The sequence below is a fragment of the Hipposideros armiger genome, unplaced genomic scaffold (genome assembly GCF_001890085.2).
Source record: "Hipposideros armiger isolate ML-2016 unplaced genomic scaffold, ASM189008v1 scaffold_259, whole genome shotgun sequence".
NCBI lineage: Eukaryota > Metazoa > Chordata > Mammalia > Chiroptera > Hipposideridae > Hipposideros > Hipposideros armiger.
The window spans coordinates 20526-35514 of NW_017731609.1; the positions used below are offsets into that span (position 1 = coordinate 20526).

A 14989-nucleotide genomic window follows, 5' to 3' on the forward strand; every position below is an offset into this window, starting at 1 on the left:
TAAATACAATTTTATATTTATATACAAATATATTAGGGCTTAAATATATGATTTTTGTGTGGGGTGCAATTTGGTCTGTCACACTCATCAACTCTGAGAAGTTGATGAGTGTGATAGACTGAAGTTAATAACTGAAGTTATTAAAATGCTTACTAAGAAATTTTCTTCTTCTACTGTGTTATATATTTATACATAAATATTTTTGGTTACATAAGTTTTTTGCCAGATGTCATTTGTAAACTTTAAATGCATTTATACTCATATCAGCAACATTGATGTATTTCTTTGAAGATGAAAGTAGCATTATAATGAAAGCAGCGGATAGTAGTCTAGGCTGGCACACTCAGGTGGTGGAGGAGAGGTCTAATAAAGGGTAGGAATATGGCGATATAGATGTGAGAATCAGCAGTAGAGTGAGAGCTGAAGAAACCCTGTTCAGATTTGTTTCTTCAGGGAGAACAACAGACTTGACTTTTATTTATTTACTTAAATTAGTTTCATGTGTACAAAACAGTGTAATAGTTATACTTTTTACCCCTCAAAGTGAGCAACCCCCTCCCTGAATCTGCTGCCCCTCTTCCTCCCGCCCCATATCATACATACCTATTACAATTCCATTGACTCCACTCCCACACTATGCTCCACACCCCATGACTATATATATATATATTCAATTATAGTTGACATACAATATTATACAACATCAGCCTCAGGTATACAGTGCAGTGATTAAGCCTCTACCCCATCCATTAAGTGGTCTCTCTAACAAGATATTTGCCAACGATATATCTGATAAGGGGTTAATATCCAAAATTTATAAAACACTCATCCAACTCAACACCAAATAAACAAACAACCCAATTAAAAAATGGGCAGAGGATATGAAGAGGCATTTCTCTAAAGAGGACATACAGATACCCAATAGGCATATGAAAAAATGTTCAACCTCACTAATCATTAGAGAAATGCAAATAAAAACCACAGTGAGATACATACCACCTCACTCTGGTCAGAATGGCTATCATCAATAAATCAACAAACAACAAATGCTGGCGAAGTTGTGGAGAAAAGAGAATCCTGGTGCCCTGTTGGTGGGACTGTAACTGCAGATTGGTGCGGCCACTATGAAAATTAGTATGGAGGTATCTCAAAAAACTGGAAATGGAACTACTGTATGACCCAGTAAATCTATCCAGAGAAAGCCAAGACGCTAATTCAAAAAAATATATGCACTCCTGTTTGTTGCAGCACTATTCACAATAGCCAAGACTTGGAAACAACCGAAATGCCCATTGGTAGATGACAGGCTTGACTTTTAAAAGCTTACATTGTTATTTTTCTCTTGCCTAGAGCTGGTAAGTGGAAAAACATGGTTTCACAGATGGCAGCTCAGCTGGGAGTCAGAAATCTCTATTTTGCCCCCAATCAGTCCTGCCAATACCTCAGAGGAAGACCTTAGATAATTTTCATAATCCCTGAAGCCCTTAGTTTCCTCTTCTCCAAAGCGAAGTGTACATCACAATAAGACCCAGACTATCTTACTCCTAATGGTCTGGTTTCTATGACTCTAAGACTTACTTCTGGAGAATGCATATGCCAGTTCCCGTGTTTCTAGAATACTTGCTATGTAATAATATATTAAAACTTTCCTGTGTTTATGAGTCTATTTCTGATATATTTGTTTGTTTGTTCTTTTTGATTGGATACTACTTTAAAGTTTTCCCATTTTCCAGATGAGGAAACAGATAGATTTATTGGGATTTCACTTTGTGAGGAGTATAAATGTCTAATCATTATGTTGTTTTGTACACCTGGAAACTAATAAAAATAAATAAATAAATAAATAAATATAGCACTTAAAAAAAAAAAACTTCCCTAAATGTAAGTAGCCTTGTACCCAATGTGATTGAACTCTGTGATATAATCTAGAAACCACTATAATCTGAGAAGCAGTGAAGAGGAAAAAAAACCAACAAAAACATTGTATAAAATACAAACAAATGGCCATATTTCCATAGCTGTTATATAGTTAGCTCATTATTTAGAAGTAATTAAATTTTAATTACTCCAATACTGTTTCTGCAATGCTTATGTTAAAAAGTATAAATTTTTAAGTTTTATGAGTTTAGAACAGAATGTTTTCTTTATAAGCATTAGTTTTATTTAGCAAATGCTTTTCTTAGTTTATTAGAAAGTTCAAAATATGTACACTTATTTGGGACATATGTCATTATCACAGAATGACATATCGTTCATTTGGACTTCTTAGGAGATTTCATATATGGATGGCATCCATATACGGCAGATGTTAACCAAATTGCATATCTTATTCAATCTCTTCCTCAGAAGATCACTTCCCATAGTCTCCATCAGTCAATATTAAGGGGTGGTCACATCACCTAACTTAGGCCAATCTCATAAACTGATTTGAGAGCTTTGTGGTTAGTTGGACAATGATGTGACTTCTGAAGTCTTGCAGATGTAGGGTGTGGCATTTCCTTTAGGGATATTCTTGATTGAGAAAGAGCTAAGAAAGCTGCTCTGTAGGAAGAACACAAGAGAGAAGCAAGAAACTGCCATGGGGACAGAGGGAACCCAAGGAACTGTCTGGGATCTTGATGGCCTTTTTTGTCCCTCTTTCAGTCCCTGGGAAGCTAGTTGGCAATTCCTATCCTTGGGTTCTTTTAAGAGATACCTCAATGCCCTGGTAATAAATCCACTCCCACCCTCTTGACAAAACTACTTAATATGATTGTGTAGCACTCACACTTAACAATCCCTTTATCATACGTATCTTGGCAAACTGCTCTAGAATTTAACATATCTCTTTACTTATTTTGTCAGTGTCCTCTTATATGCCGCCCCCACCAAGAAAGTAACTCCCCCACCAAGAAAGTAACTGTGTATAATTTGCTCAACAGTTAGCAATACTGTGCTAATCTGGCCAAGCATGGCCATGGACTGAATTTTAATGAGCTTCTAAGCCCAGTTAGTAATTTGGCACAATTTCCAACAAAAGCATGCCACTGGCTAAAAGGAAGCAGCTAGGTTTCAGAACTCCATCACTGGAAATTCAACTGAAAATGCCCAATGAGTGTAGGTTAATAGCATCAGTATGGGAAATGTATTATGTTCTTGTTGTATCTGTTTTATCTATGAAAATTTTACACCCAGAAATGCTTTACGATGATTCCCAAACCTCACTAAGATCAGAATTATCTGGGGAAGCTTTTAAAACATAAATTCCTGGGCCTAACCCAGAACTGTGGAATAAGAACCTGTGGGATATGAGGCTCAGGATTCAGTGTATTTATGGTTCCATAGATAAAACTCCAATCAATATAGAAAAAGCAATTGTATTTCTATATATCAACAATGAACAATTGGAAATAAAAATTTTAAAAAGCACTATTTACAATAGCACCCAAAACATGAAATACTTGGGTATAAATTTAATAACATGTGAAAGACATATATGTGTGTATATATATATATATATATATATATATATATAGATATATATATAGATATATATATATATGCTTAAAGCTACAAAATACTGATGAAACAAGTCAAAGCAGACCTAAGTAAATTGAAATATATACAATATTCATGAATTAGAAAATTTAGTATATTTTAAAAAATCAATTCTTCCAAATTCATGTATATTTCAACTCAGTCCCATCAATATCATAGCAGCAATTTTAAAAAAGAAATTGACAAGCTGATTATAAAATGTACACAGAAAGACAAAAGAACTAAATTAGAATAAACAATCTTGAAAAAGCAGAACAAAGTTGTAGGACACACACTACTTAATTTTAAGACTCATTTTAAAGTCAGAATAACCAAGACAATGCAGTATTGACAAAAAAATAGACATGTAGATTGATGGAATAGAATAGAGAGTCCAGAATTAGATTGATGCATCAATTAATTTTTGAGAAAAAGTACAATGACAGTTTAGTGGAGAAAGTAACTTCTTTCCAATAAATGGTGCTGGAACAATTAAAAATCCATAGGCAAAACAATGAACTTTGACCTAGATATTATATTACAGGCAACCATTAACTTAAGAAGGATAACTAGACTTAAAAATAAAATCTGAAACTTTAAACTTCTAGAAGAAAACAGAAAATTTATGTGATCTTGGGTAAGGCAAAGATTCATTGGAAATGATCAAAAGCATGATCTTTACAAGAGAAAAAAATGATAAATTGGATTTCATAAAAAAAAACAAAAAACAAAAAATCCCCACCTCTGCTTTTTGAAGAACATTGTTGAGAAAATAGACAAGGCAAACACTGGAGAAAATATTTTTAAAATATGTATCTGATAAAGAACATGTATCCAGAATATAAAATAATGTGTATGAATAATAAGGAAACAACCAATAAAAAATGGGCAAAAATTTGAGCAGACACTTTACCAAAGTATATATACAGATGTCCAATAAACATGTGAAAGGTAGTCAACATCATAATCATTATGGAAACCCATATTAAAGTCATAATGAGATATATTTATACACCTATAAGAGTGGCTAAAATGTAAAAACCTTATAACACTCAGTTTTGGTGATTATTCAGAGCAGCTGTAACTCTTATACATTGTTGATGGGAATGCCACTTTGGGAAACAGTTTGGAAGCTTTTTATAAAGTTAAGTATACACTTACCATATGACATAAAGATTCCACACCTAGGTATTTATTTACTCCAGATAAATGAAACTAAACATATGCTCACATGCAAACCTGTACATAAATGTTTATAGTGGCTTCATTCATAATCACTCAAATTGGAAGTAACCCAACTGTCCATCAACAAGTGAAATGCTAATCTATGGTACATCTATACAATGAAATACTACTCAGCAATGAAAAGGGATAGCCTGATGACACACGCCACAATAGGGATGAATTTCAAATGCGTTAGTCTGAGTGAAAGGAGCCAGACTCAAAAGACTTTTCATACTTTTTGATTCCATTTTAAATGACATTCTGGAAAAGATAAAACTGTAGAGACAGAAAATGTATCGTTGATTGCTAAGAGCTAGTAGGGAAGAGAGGCTGACTGCAAAGCACATGAGGAAATTGGGTGGGAGAATTTTGGGAGTAGTATAATGATGTGCTGCATTACTCTATGTGTTTGTTGACATTCATAGAACTGTATATAAAACAAGGCTAATTTTACTGTATGTAAATGATACCTCAATAAGCCTATTTAAAAAGAAAAAAAAACAACGAAGACAAGTAAAATTCCAGTTTAGTGTGTCAAGGGATATGTATTTTGCTTTCAGTTCCATCATTTCCAATAACCTAATTATTTTTTCTTTTTCCTCAAAACCACTAAGGTAACAAATGGGCTGCCATTCTTTCCTGCTGTGGTAATTCGAAGAGGACAGTGTGTTATGTACCACGCTATTTGCTATTGAGAGAGGGTTCCAGCATCTACTGTTATTTATTACAAGGATTTAGGATATAATGGAAAGGTCCCTGCCTGGCTGCAGTGTGATGTTTACAGACTGGGATAGATGGGGGAGACAAGGACCTTTGTTATGTTTCTATTATATATCAGATAACCTGTGGGATAAAAAAAAAATCAACAGACCTATAGATAATGTTTTTGGAGCAATATCATTTAAAAAGTCTTCAGATTTAATTAAGATATAAAATTTCATACCAATTTTTGCACTTACCATGGGTGTAGTTAAGTCGTGCTTAGCCAGTTGGCCTCTGCATGTATTTGCACCAAAATCTTCACAGAGGAGAGCGAAACTCCTATCATCTCAGGGGTACCTGTGTGCCTCTAGGCAGCTATTACGCTGAAAGAAAATATTAGCTAATCTCCAGAATGCCATAAAATAGTTTAGTATTTGGAAGTATGTAACAAACACAAAAGACTTGAGAAGTATTAACTGAATTGTAAAAAAATATACTCATGTATTTAATTTCTAGAATTTGCTATCTCCCTCTCGGACCTCAAGGAGGTTAAATGAATTGCCTGCAGGTGGTAAGTGGCAGGAATCATATTTAAACTCAGGTCTTCTGACTCCAAGGCCAGGATACATTGTATCGCTTTTTCTCTTAGAAGTTCACAAATGTGTATAAGCCGAGATGGTGTGGTAAATCACGCCTAGAGATGGCAGCAGTATTTCTTTCTTCTCTTGAACTCTAGTGCTAAGCTGAAGACAACAATTTTAAAATTAATTCTTACTTGGCACTCCATTATCATCAACTTGATTTAACTCAGCTACATTTTTAATATTTCAAAGTTCGAAGATATATGACATGCGATTTTATTTTCTTTTATGACTTTTTAAAATACTCTAGAAATGAGGAAGGAAAATCCTTGGTAACATTCTTCACCAGAGCATTACATATTTTTTCTCGTGCCTCCCACAAGCCTCCTGGTTCTCTCTTTCCAGTTCCTTTTGGACCCCTTGGGGTTCATCTCCTCTGCTTGCCCATTAGATGTTGGTGTTTCCCAGAATTCTGTCCTTGGGCCTCTTTGCTTCTCAGTATATGGTGTCTTCTAGGTCAGGGGTCGGCAAACTTTTGAGATGGAAGAGCCACCAGAGGTCGGCAAACTGCGGCTTGCGAGCCACACGCGGCTCTTTGGGTAGGTACATGTGGCTCTAAAGTAAAATTGAAAATGAAAATAAAACTATCATAGTTTCATTTATAATATTCCTTTACATTTTCCTTATTTGTAAAAATATATTTATGGCTCTCAAATAATTTTTAAATTGCTGTGAGTGACAGGATTGGCTATTTCAGGGGTTGGCAAACTTTTGAGATGGAAAGTACCCAAAAAAGCCGCATGTGGCTCGTGAGCCGCAGTTTGCCAACCCCTGTTCTAGATCATCATCTCATGCATTCAGTTTCCACTACCATCTGAAGGCCAATGAATTCATCTTTGGTACAGACCATTCTGACTTGCAGAACCATAGATCCCATTTCTTCTTTTTGGACAGTTCTGCCTGGATGACTCATGGGAAAAAAAATTTAAACATGCCCCAAATGGAGGTCATTGCTTACACCCTGCTGTGCAACTCCCACCGCTACTCCTATATTTTCTGTTGTACATGGTGTGAGGCCATATTTAGGCTAGGAGCAGAAACCTTATCTAAAAAGCCATCTTGTCTCGCTTTGTACTTTGTACCTGCCAGCTTGTGTTTGTCTCCTAGGGGCTTAGGATCTGCAGCCTGGGCAGTCCAGACAGTGGCCTATGGGCCAGGGTGTGGAACTGGAGGGCTTGGTCATGCCCCAAAACCCTTTGTTGCCCCAACATTATATTTTAAAGCAAAGATATCATCACCTTTTTAGGCACATCTCCGTTTTCTTAAAATGAAGAAAAATATCTTCATGAAATTTAAGTTATTTTGCATAGTCAGTAAATGTTCACAGATTTACTTCTTTTTAGTTAGCTGGAGTGCTTTCCAAGGACCTAATTGCATTTCCTACTCTCATTAACCTGCAGTGAATAGATCATTGGTTAACAAAAGCTATAGGAGGGACACCCAGCCTTGGGGACTAAATGTAGTATATAATCAAGGCAATTTCCGTTGCAGTGGTCGGTGTTATCATTTTCTGTATTTTCCCATCAGAACAAAACCCAGCTGTGACTGTTGAAACTGTAGACCTTAGCACTGCTCATTTTCAAATAGACACCTTTACAACTCAATTCGAGAGCCGCTTCCATTTTAATTTGAGAGTGCTGATCCAAGAGAATGGAGTGCATGCTTATCACTATTTTTCTGGAGTAAATGATCACAATACCAGTTTAACAAAGCAGCTGAAAGCAGAACTCAGCGTTACCACCCACAATCCATAGGCAAGAAGCCCTGACTTTCACTTGGCCTCATGGTAGTCATTTGATGGAAAATATTTTAATGGGGCATAGAAGGATCAGAAGTCTACATGGAATATGATCAAAGTTAAAAGAGAAATTCCTTTTTAATTGAGAAAGCAAGATATTTTGTGTAAGCCTCACTTTTATGGGAAACTAAAAGGGGAACCGTGTTAGCAGCAGAGTGAATGGCATGACTGATGGTATGACAGAGCATGGCCAGACTAATAGCTTAACAAAAATGAGTACTTTTATAGTGCTTCATAGTTTTCTAAGTGTCTTTTCTCATATCAGTTTTGATACGTTTTTCTTGTCAGGTGTGTTATTAATATATAGCAGTGTTTTAAGATATTGCGAATCTGTTGCTCAGAGGAACAGAGCATAGTGATCACCAATGATTCTATAGTGAAAAGGTAATGGCTTTTCTCTTCCTCTTTGCTTTAGTGAAATGCTGGAAAGCCTGCTCTTTGAGCTGAAAGTCTGATTTGCTATTCTAAAACTATTTCAGTCTCAGCCAAGATGGAGTTTGTACATGCGTTTTCTGTAACTGGAACCAACTCACATTAGAGGGGGAGTAAAGTATATGATTCACAATAAGGAATTGCTGCCTTTGAAATCACTTCCTACTATAATACTGGCCACTTCATTACAGTGGTAATTAGAAAGAAAAAGAGAAAAAACCAGAAATGGCCATTTCAAGGGGAAATTATTGCTTAATTTCCAAGACTGTTTTAATGGATGCAACACTGGCAGGATTTTATATTTAAATTGCAGACTGAAGAACGATAAGACTAGTGTTTTAGATCTGTCTTCTAAATGAAAACACTAAATGCAGCGTGTGATGAAAAAGTGTCTGATGACTGAATACATCCCTTAAAGTCAAATATATTGTCTTTGAGGGAGAGTTTAGAAAAATAAACACGTGTATGTAGGTAGGCATGTGTACATGTAAGTTATGTTCATTTAATTCATCCCTAAACATTATAGTTTTGCTTTGCCTTTTTTTCCTTTGGAACTTTGTATAAATGGAATCATACAATTTATATTCTTTTGTACCTATGTTCTTTATTCAACTGTATAAATGTGAAATTTATTGGTTTTCATATTCATCCCATTATATGTATTTACCACATTTCCCCTCCCATTCTGCTATAGGTAGCTCCTGTATCTGGGTGGCTTTCAGTGTTTGCTTTTATGAATTATGCTGCTTTCAATATTCTTGTGTGCTTTGATACATATATGCACACATTTCTGTTGTTATGTGTGTGTGAGTGGAATTTCTGAGTCATTGGGTATACATATATTCAAATTTGGTAGAAAATGCCAAATAGCTTTCTGAAGTGGGTGTATCAATTTACATTTCTACCAACGGTGTATGAGAATTACTCCTTCTCCACATGGTTGTCAATATTTAGTAGTTATGATCTCTTTAATTGTAGCCTTTCTGGTATGTTTGCAAAGGACTTCCACTTGAGGTTAAATTTATATTTCCCTGATGACTAATGAGGTTGAGCACCTTCACATGTTTATGGTCATTTGGATATCATCTTTTGTAAACTGTCTCAATTCGCTTCTCAACTTTTGTATTGGGCTGTCTTTTTTCTTATTGATTGTGGAGGTTCTTTTTCTGATTTGGGATATGAGCTCCTTCTTGGTTATATGTGTGGAAATTTCTTCTCCTACTCCATGGCTTGCATTTTTACTTTCTTGGTGATATCTTTTTGTTTAAAAAAAATTATTTTGAATTAATTTCAGATTTACAGAAGAGTAGAAGAGTATAAATAGCTCCCACATGCAGTTGACCCAGCTTGCCCTAGTATTAACATATTTATCAACCATAGTAAATACTTTTCAAACTCAGATATTAACATTGGTATGATACTATTAACTAAACTAGAGTTTAATGAGATATCACCAACTTTTCCACTGTTCTCTTTCCATTCCAGGATCCAACTCAGGATACCATGATGCATTTGGTTGTCTCCTTAGCCTCTGTGGCATTTTCTCAGTCTTTTATTGTTTTCCATGTCCTTGACACTTTTAAAGACTGATCAGGTATTTTGTAATATGAACCTGAAAAGTTGTCCTAGAATTCTTCCTTTCCCTATATTCCCCCTTCCCATATTATTAATAATCACCTCCTAAATATCTCTAATATCTGTTCCTTCTTCTCCAGCCTCAACTCCCTAGTGCTTCTGTAGGTCCTCAAAATGTCTTACTTGGACTTGCTTAAATAGTTCTATCACACTTCATACATATTCATATTATAGAAATTACTTTCCCATAATTCTGTTCTTGTCTCTCTCCTCACTCTGAGACAACTGAGGGAGGGAACTATGGCATTTATATGTGTATCCTAATATATTCTAAGAGGCTTGCAAATCACTCAATACATATCTGGTGAATGAATGAATGTGACTTGGGTCAATGGATGTTGTCACAAAAAAGCAAGCACAAAAAAGAAAAGCCTACTATTTCCCCATCATTACAATTGCTGATAATGCATCCTTTTCAGTGGAGGGGTCGTGTAGGTCCATGGTTTGTTATTTATTAACCTTTCTGAAAAGGCAGTTCAGATGGGACTATTAATTTGAGTGGACTTGTGTCAATGTCACTTTAAAATAGAGCTAAACCATTTATGATCATCTCTGCTCTCGAGAAAAAATCCTGTGTTCATGCAGCTATAATGAAGTCTTCTGACATTATAGCCACCTTATCTGAATATTTATATCTATTTGGAAGATAATAGTGAAATCATAATACTATTGAAGTTGTATGCCTAGAAAAACTTAGCATCATGTAATTTGAATTTTGAATATTATAATTTCAAATTATATACTTATTAACAAAACTATCTTAAGAAAACTCAGTTCTGTGGTGAAGGATTTTAATCATCCCTTTTTCATTTTTTTAAAAAGATTTTATTGGGGAATTGGGGGAGGGGAACAGCATTGGGGAATTGGGGAAGGGGAACACACAAATTGCTGTTCTTTGGCTTTTCAGTCTAGTTGTGGAGGACGTCGCTTCACTGGCCCATATTGGTATTGTGATCATTGCACTCTTCCCGGCTGAGGCAGATGAGTCGCCGGCCACTGGATGGCGGCTCACGGTGGCTCTTGGCAGCTCACCCTGGCTGTGGGCTGCTCACGCTGGCTGCTAGCCACTCGCAGTAGCTTATGGCAGCCCACTGCAGCAGGGACTGCAGCCTACACCGTCACTGGCGACTCACCGCAGCCCAGCTCCAGGTCCAGTTGTTGTTCACCATCTTAGCTGTAGAGGGCAATGTCACTGGCCCTCATGTGGGATCAGAACCGCGGCCCTGCTGCTCAGAGCTGGCGTCCCAAGCCAACTCTTAACCAACACGCCACTCGGCTGGCCCAATCATCCCTTTTTCAATGTGGTGGATAAAGTGTAGTGAAATCAAGCAACTGATGCTAAATCTCATCACGTTACTGACAATAATTCAGGAGTATTGATTCTTAATTCTAGATTCTCCTCTTGCTCATGGTGGTAACACTATCTCCAGCTAACATAGATGAGTCACATAAAATCATTAAGTATGACTTCTGATCTGGCTCTTACATGCCATATTTTTCAATTCCCCTTGTTAATTACTTTTAATCTTTACACCAGCTTTAGGTTTAGTCCCACCTTAGTCTCTTGCTGGGGGAGACAAATGAATCTTGGAGTTCACAGTTTAGCAAGTCAGATTCCATTTGGTTCTCCTCTGACCTTGAAGCCTACATTCATTTTTTCCCTTATTTTATTAAGCTTCTGCCATGTGTCCCATTTCCAGTGATGTCTTCTCAGCCTTGACCACACTAGCCGTGGCTCCTTGTTCAACACTTCTATTGAAATTCAGATCTTGCCCAGTCCTTTGATTCTATCTCCAACCCTTAGTTGCTCCTAAACGCTTCTCCCTACAATTGAGTCCCATTACCAACTGGTCAACTAAGTGCCTACCTGTAAAACAGGGCCATGTCACTGATGCATTGGTAGATTGGCTGATCAGGGACACCGGGCAGACTATCCCTTCTCCTTTTCCCCCTATATGTGCACCCCTTCTAAAGCATGGTTGAGGAGGCCAGTCTCCTGAGATGGATTAACAAGTACACCAGCAAGATTGACCACTACAGCCCTTCCTTGGAAAATGTCTTGCTCAGTTTAAGTGGGCCAGAGAAGGAAGGTGGTAAGTCCTTCAGGAAGACACAGAACAAGTGGACAGGGTGCCAATCCTAGCCTGGTGATGTGGTGGCTGCAGAGGGTGGAGGTTCAGGAATGGCAGGTTAGCAAACAGGCATTAGGATCCAGCGTCAAAGAAACTGGATTCAGGTCTGTTGTGCCGCTTCCTACATGTGAACCTGAGGCAAGTCATTGATCTTGCTGAGGCCTGTTTCCATGTCTGCACAACAAAAATGATCTCTGCCTTTCTTATTTCATAGGGTTTTCTACAAGTGACGCTTCCTCCACCGTGCACTAGACCACAGACGAACTGGGGACTCTTAAAAGGTACGTGAATAGGCATCATCTCCAATAAGCAAAACTTTTAAGGTGAAGTAATTTTCCAATCTCAAACAATTATACGTATTAACACCAATCTTATCTAATTAACCATAATATGAACTTTAAGTTTATTGTAATGACTTAATTCTATTTTATATTTCCTTAATTTCCTTCCAAAAGATTTTAAATCTATACTCAAATTGTTAAACATTTTACAACTCATACTGCTTAAATGTGGAATTTTACCAATTTCAATTGGTAAATGAACCAGTATTTTAAAAATTAAATCAAACTAGAAGCCAGCAAGCTTTTTTTATATGGATTGGAATGGTAAATCGGAGAATAGTTAGTTAAATCATTGACACAAAGAATTGGGAGAAATTCCCTTTTAATTAGTCTTGGCTCCTGTCAAGATGGTGAATTAGCATAGGCTTCTTAAAACCCTGTAGAAACTATTGAAGAGAGGGGGAAGGAGAGGAGGAAAAAGAGGAGAAAGTGAGAGGTGGGCAGGAGACAGACAGACAGACATATAAATTCTAGGAAAAACAAAACTTTACCAAAAAGTAAGATGTGCTGGGAAGGCTGAGGCTTGATAACATTGGAGTGTGGACTACATGTGGAGGAGGGAAGCATTGTGTGGAGGGAAACTGCCAACGCCTATGCTAAGGTGTGCAATTATTGTAAAAAAAAAAAAAGGCAACTAAAAAACATCTATCACTAAAGACAGAATGATTAGGACAGAGAGCTCAGGAATTTAAAATAGCCATAATATAGTAGTTCCCCCAATCCACAAGGGATTTGTCCCAAGACACAGTGGTTGCCTGAAATCAGAGAGAGTACCGAGCCCTATATATGCTGTTTTATTCCCAATACATGAGTATATATCCTACACAATTAAGATACATATTAATAAACTTTTTCAGAACATATTAAAAACTAAATTCCCAAATGCTCATATTCTGTTGGGTCAGAAATGGAACACAATATATACTTGAATTGCCTTTTATTCCTTTCATTGTAACTGGTATTAGAAGATGAGTCCTGCGATGAGATCTATAATAATCAGACTCCAAGGTCTCACTTCTATCATCATCATGAATAATTATCCACATTTCTTTACTTGTTTCATCTATTTAAATCTTATCAATTGTGTTAAACGGATTAAAATGGTCTAATTAACTATGTTTGAGAAATTTGGGGGGTATCGCAGGATTAAGATATTTAATAAAACACATTTTGTGATTAAAGTCTCAGAAGAATCCCTTAAGTGTTAAGTCCTACTTCCTGAACCCCCTGTAATGCAGTTCATTCTGAAGCTGCAGTAAATCACTGAAGTGAACATTTTCTTCATAATGTCACTACAAAATAGCATAAAAAATATTCTAACTACATGCCATGAAATTAAAACAACAGACCATGACTGTAGGAAATTATGGGCTTATCTTACTTTTGTGAAGATTTTTAAGAAAGTAACATTTATAGAGAAAGTAATGAATATTAAATGTTTTATAAACCTACAATGATTAAGGGACTCTTTTCACTTATATCAGCAACTGTGCAATGTCAGATTTCTGTTACGTTTGGACAAAGAGACTCTGAGAGACTCTTAAATCTAGTCAGGTCACACAGAATGAAAAGTTTGGAAAGCAAATGGGAGGAAATCAGGTGAACATTATTCAAATATTTCAAGATGTCCTGAGATTGAAAAGTCTGAGGTTTATACTCTGAAAACTTGATACTCAAGTGTGGTCCACGGACCACAAGCATCAGCATCTTGTTGGAGCAAAATCTCAGGCCACAGCCAATCCTACAGAATTAAAACCCTCCTTTTAAAGATCTCCAGATGATTCGCATGCACATTCAAGTTTTAGAATCACTACCACTATGGAGAATTTTTTTTGAAACTTATTGTTAATATAATACTCCACGACTAGAAGAAAACCAACAGTTATGTATTTTTATAGAGATCACAGCAAATCTTCTCTTAAGGAACTCTACAAGTCTTCCTTAAGAATGAAAGTTATAATTGATTCTTTTTTGCATCTTCGGCATCCCATATAATGCCTGGATCATATTTGGCCCAGTGAGAATGAAGGAATAAATGATATTAAATAAAAACAGAGCAGCCAAGTCCGTGATGCCACACAATTGATAAAAAGGTTAAGATGGTTGGTTCTATGGGCAAGTACAAGGACATTCAATAGGGATACATGAAAACAGAATAAGTGAAAATATGAAACATTTTTGCTCAAACACATAATAGGAAAAAAATCATGTGCTTAATTAGGAAGCACACAACAAAGGTTTTGAGCATGATACCGTGTTTCCCCAAAATAAGATCTAGCTGGAGAATAAGCCGCAGCACGCTTCCTCCAGGATATGGAGGGTTTTATGACCTATTTCAGGGAGAAGGGTGCCTTTCCCATAAACTCCTTCAGCTTAAAATATTCAGTATGCCAAGGTGCCATATTTTGGCACCTAAAATCATGCTATGGCTTGTTTTCCAGCTAGGTCTTATTTTGGGGGAAACAGGGTATGCATAGCCTGATAATTTGATAACCGTGTAGTTTACAGAGCAAATGTGATATTGGAATGCACACATATTTTCATTGGCCCATCATCCTGGTGAAATGT

The 14989-nt window shown here is 36.5% G+C and overlaps 1 long non-coding RNA gene across 1 annotated transcript in view; it reads left to right on the forward strand.

Annotated features, from left to right (window-relative positions):
- The window catches only part of LOC109390251 (uncharacterized), a 31804-nt gene that overhangs the window by 12469 nt on the left and 4346 nt on the right, over nucleotides 1-14989 (forward strand). The window contains exon 2 of the long non-coding RNA XR_002125531.1: nucleotides 12295-12361. This is a non-coding gene — a long non-coding RNA (uncharacterized LOC109390251). The remainder of the gene's footprint in view (nucleotides 1-12294; nucleotides 12362-14989) is intronic.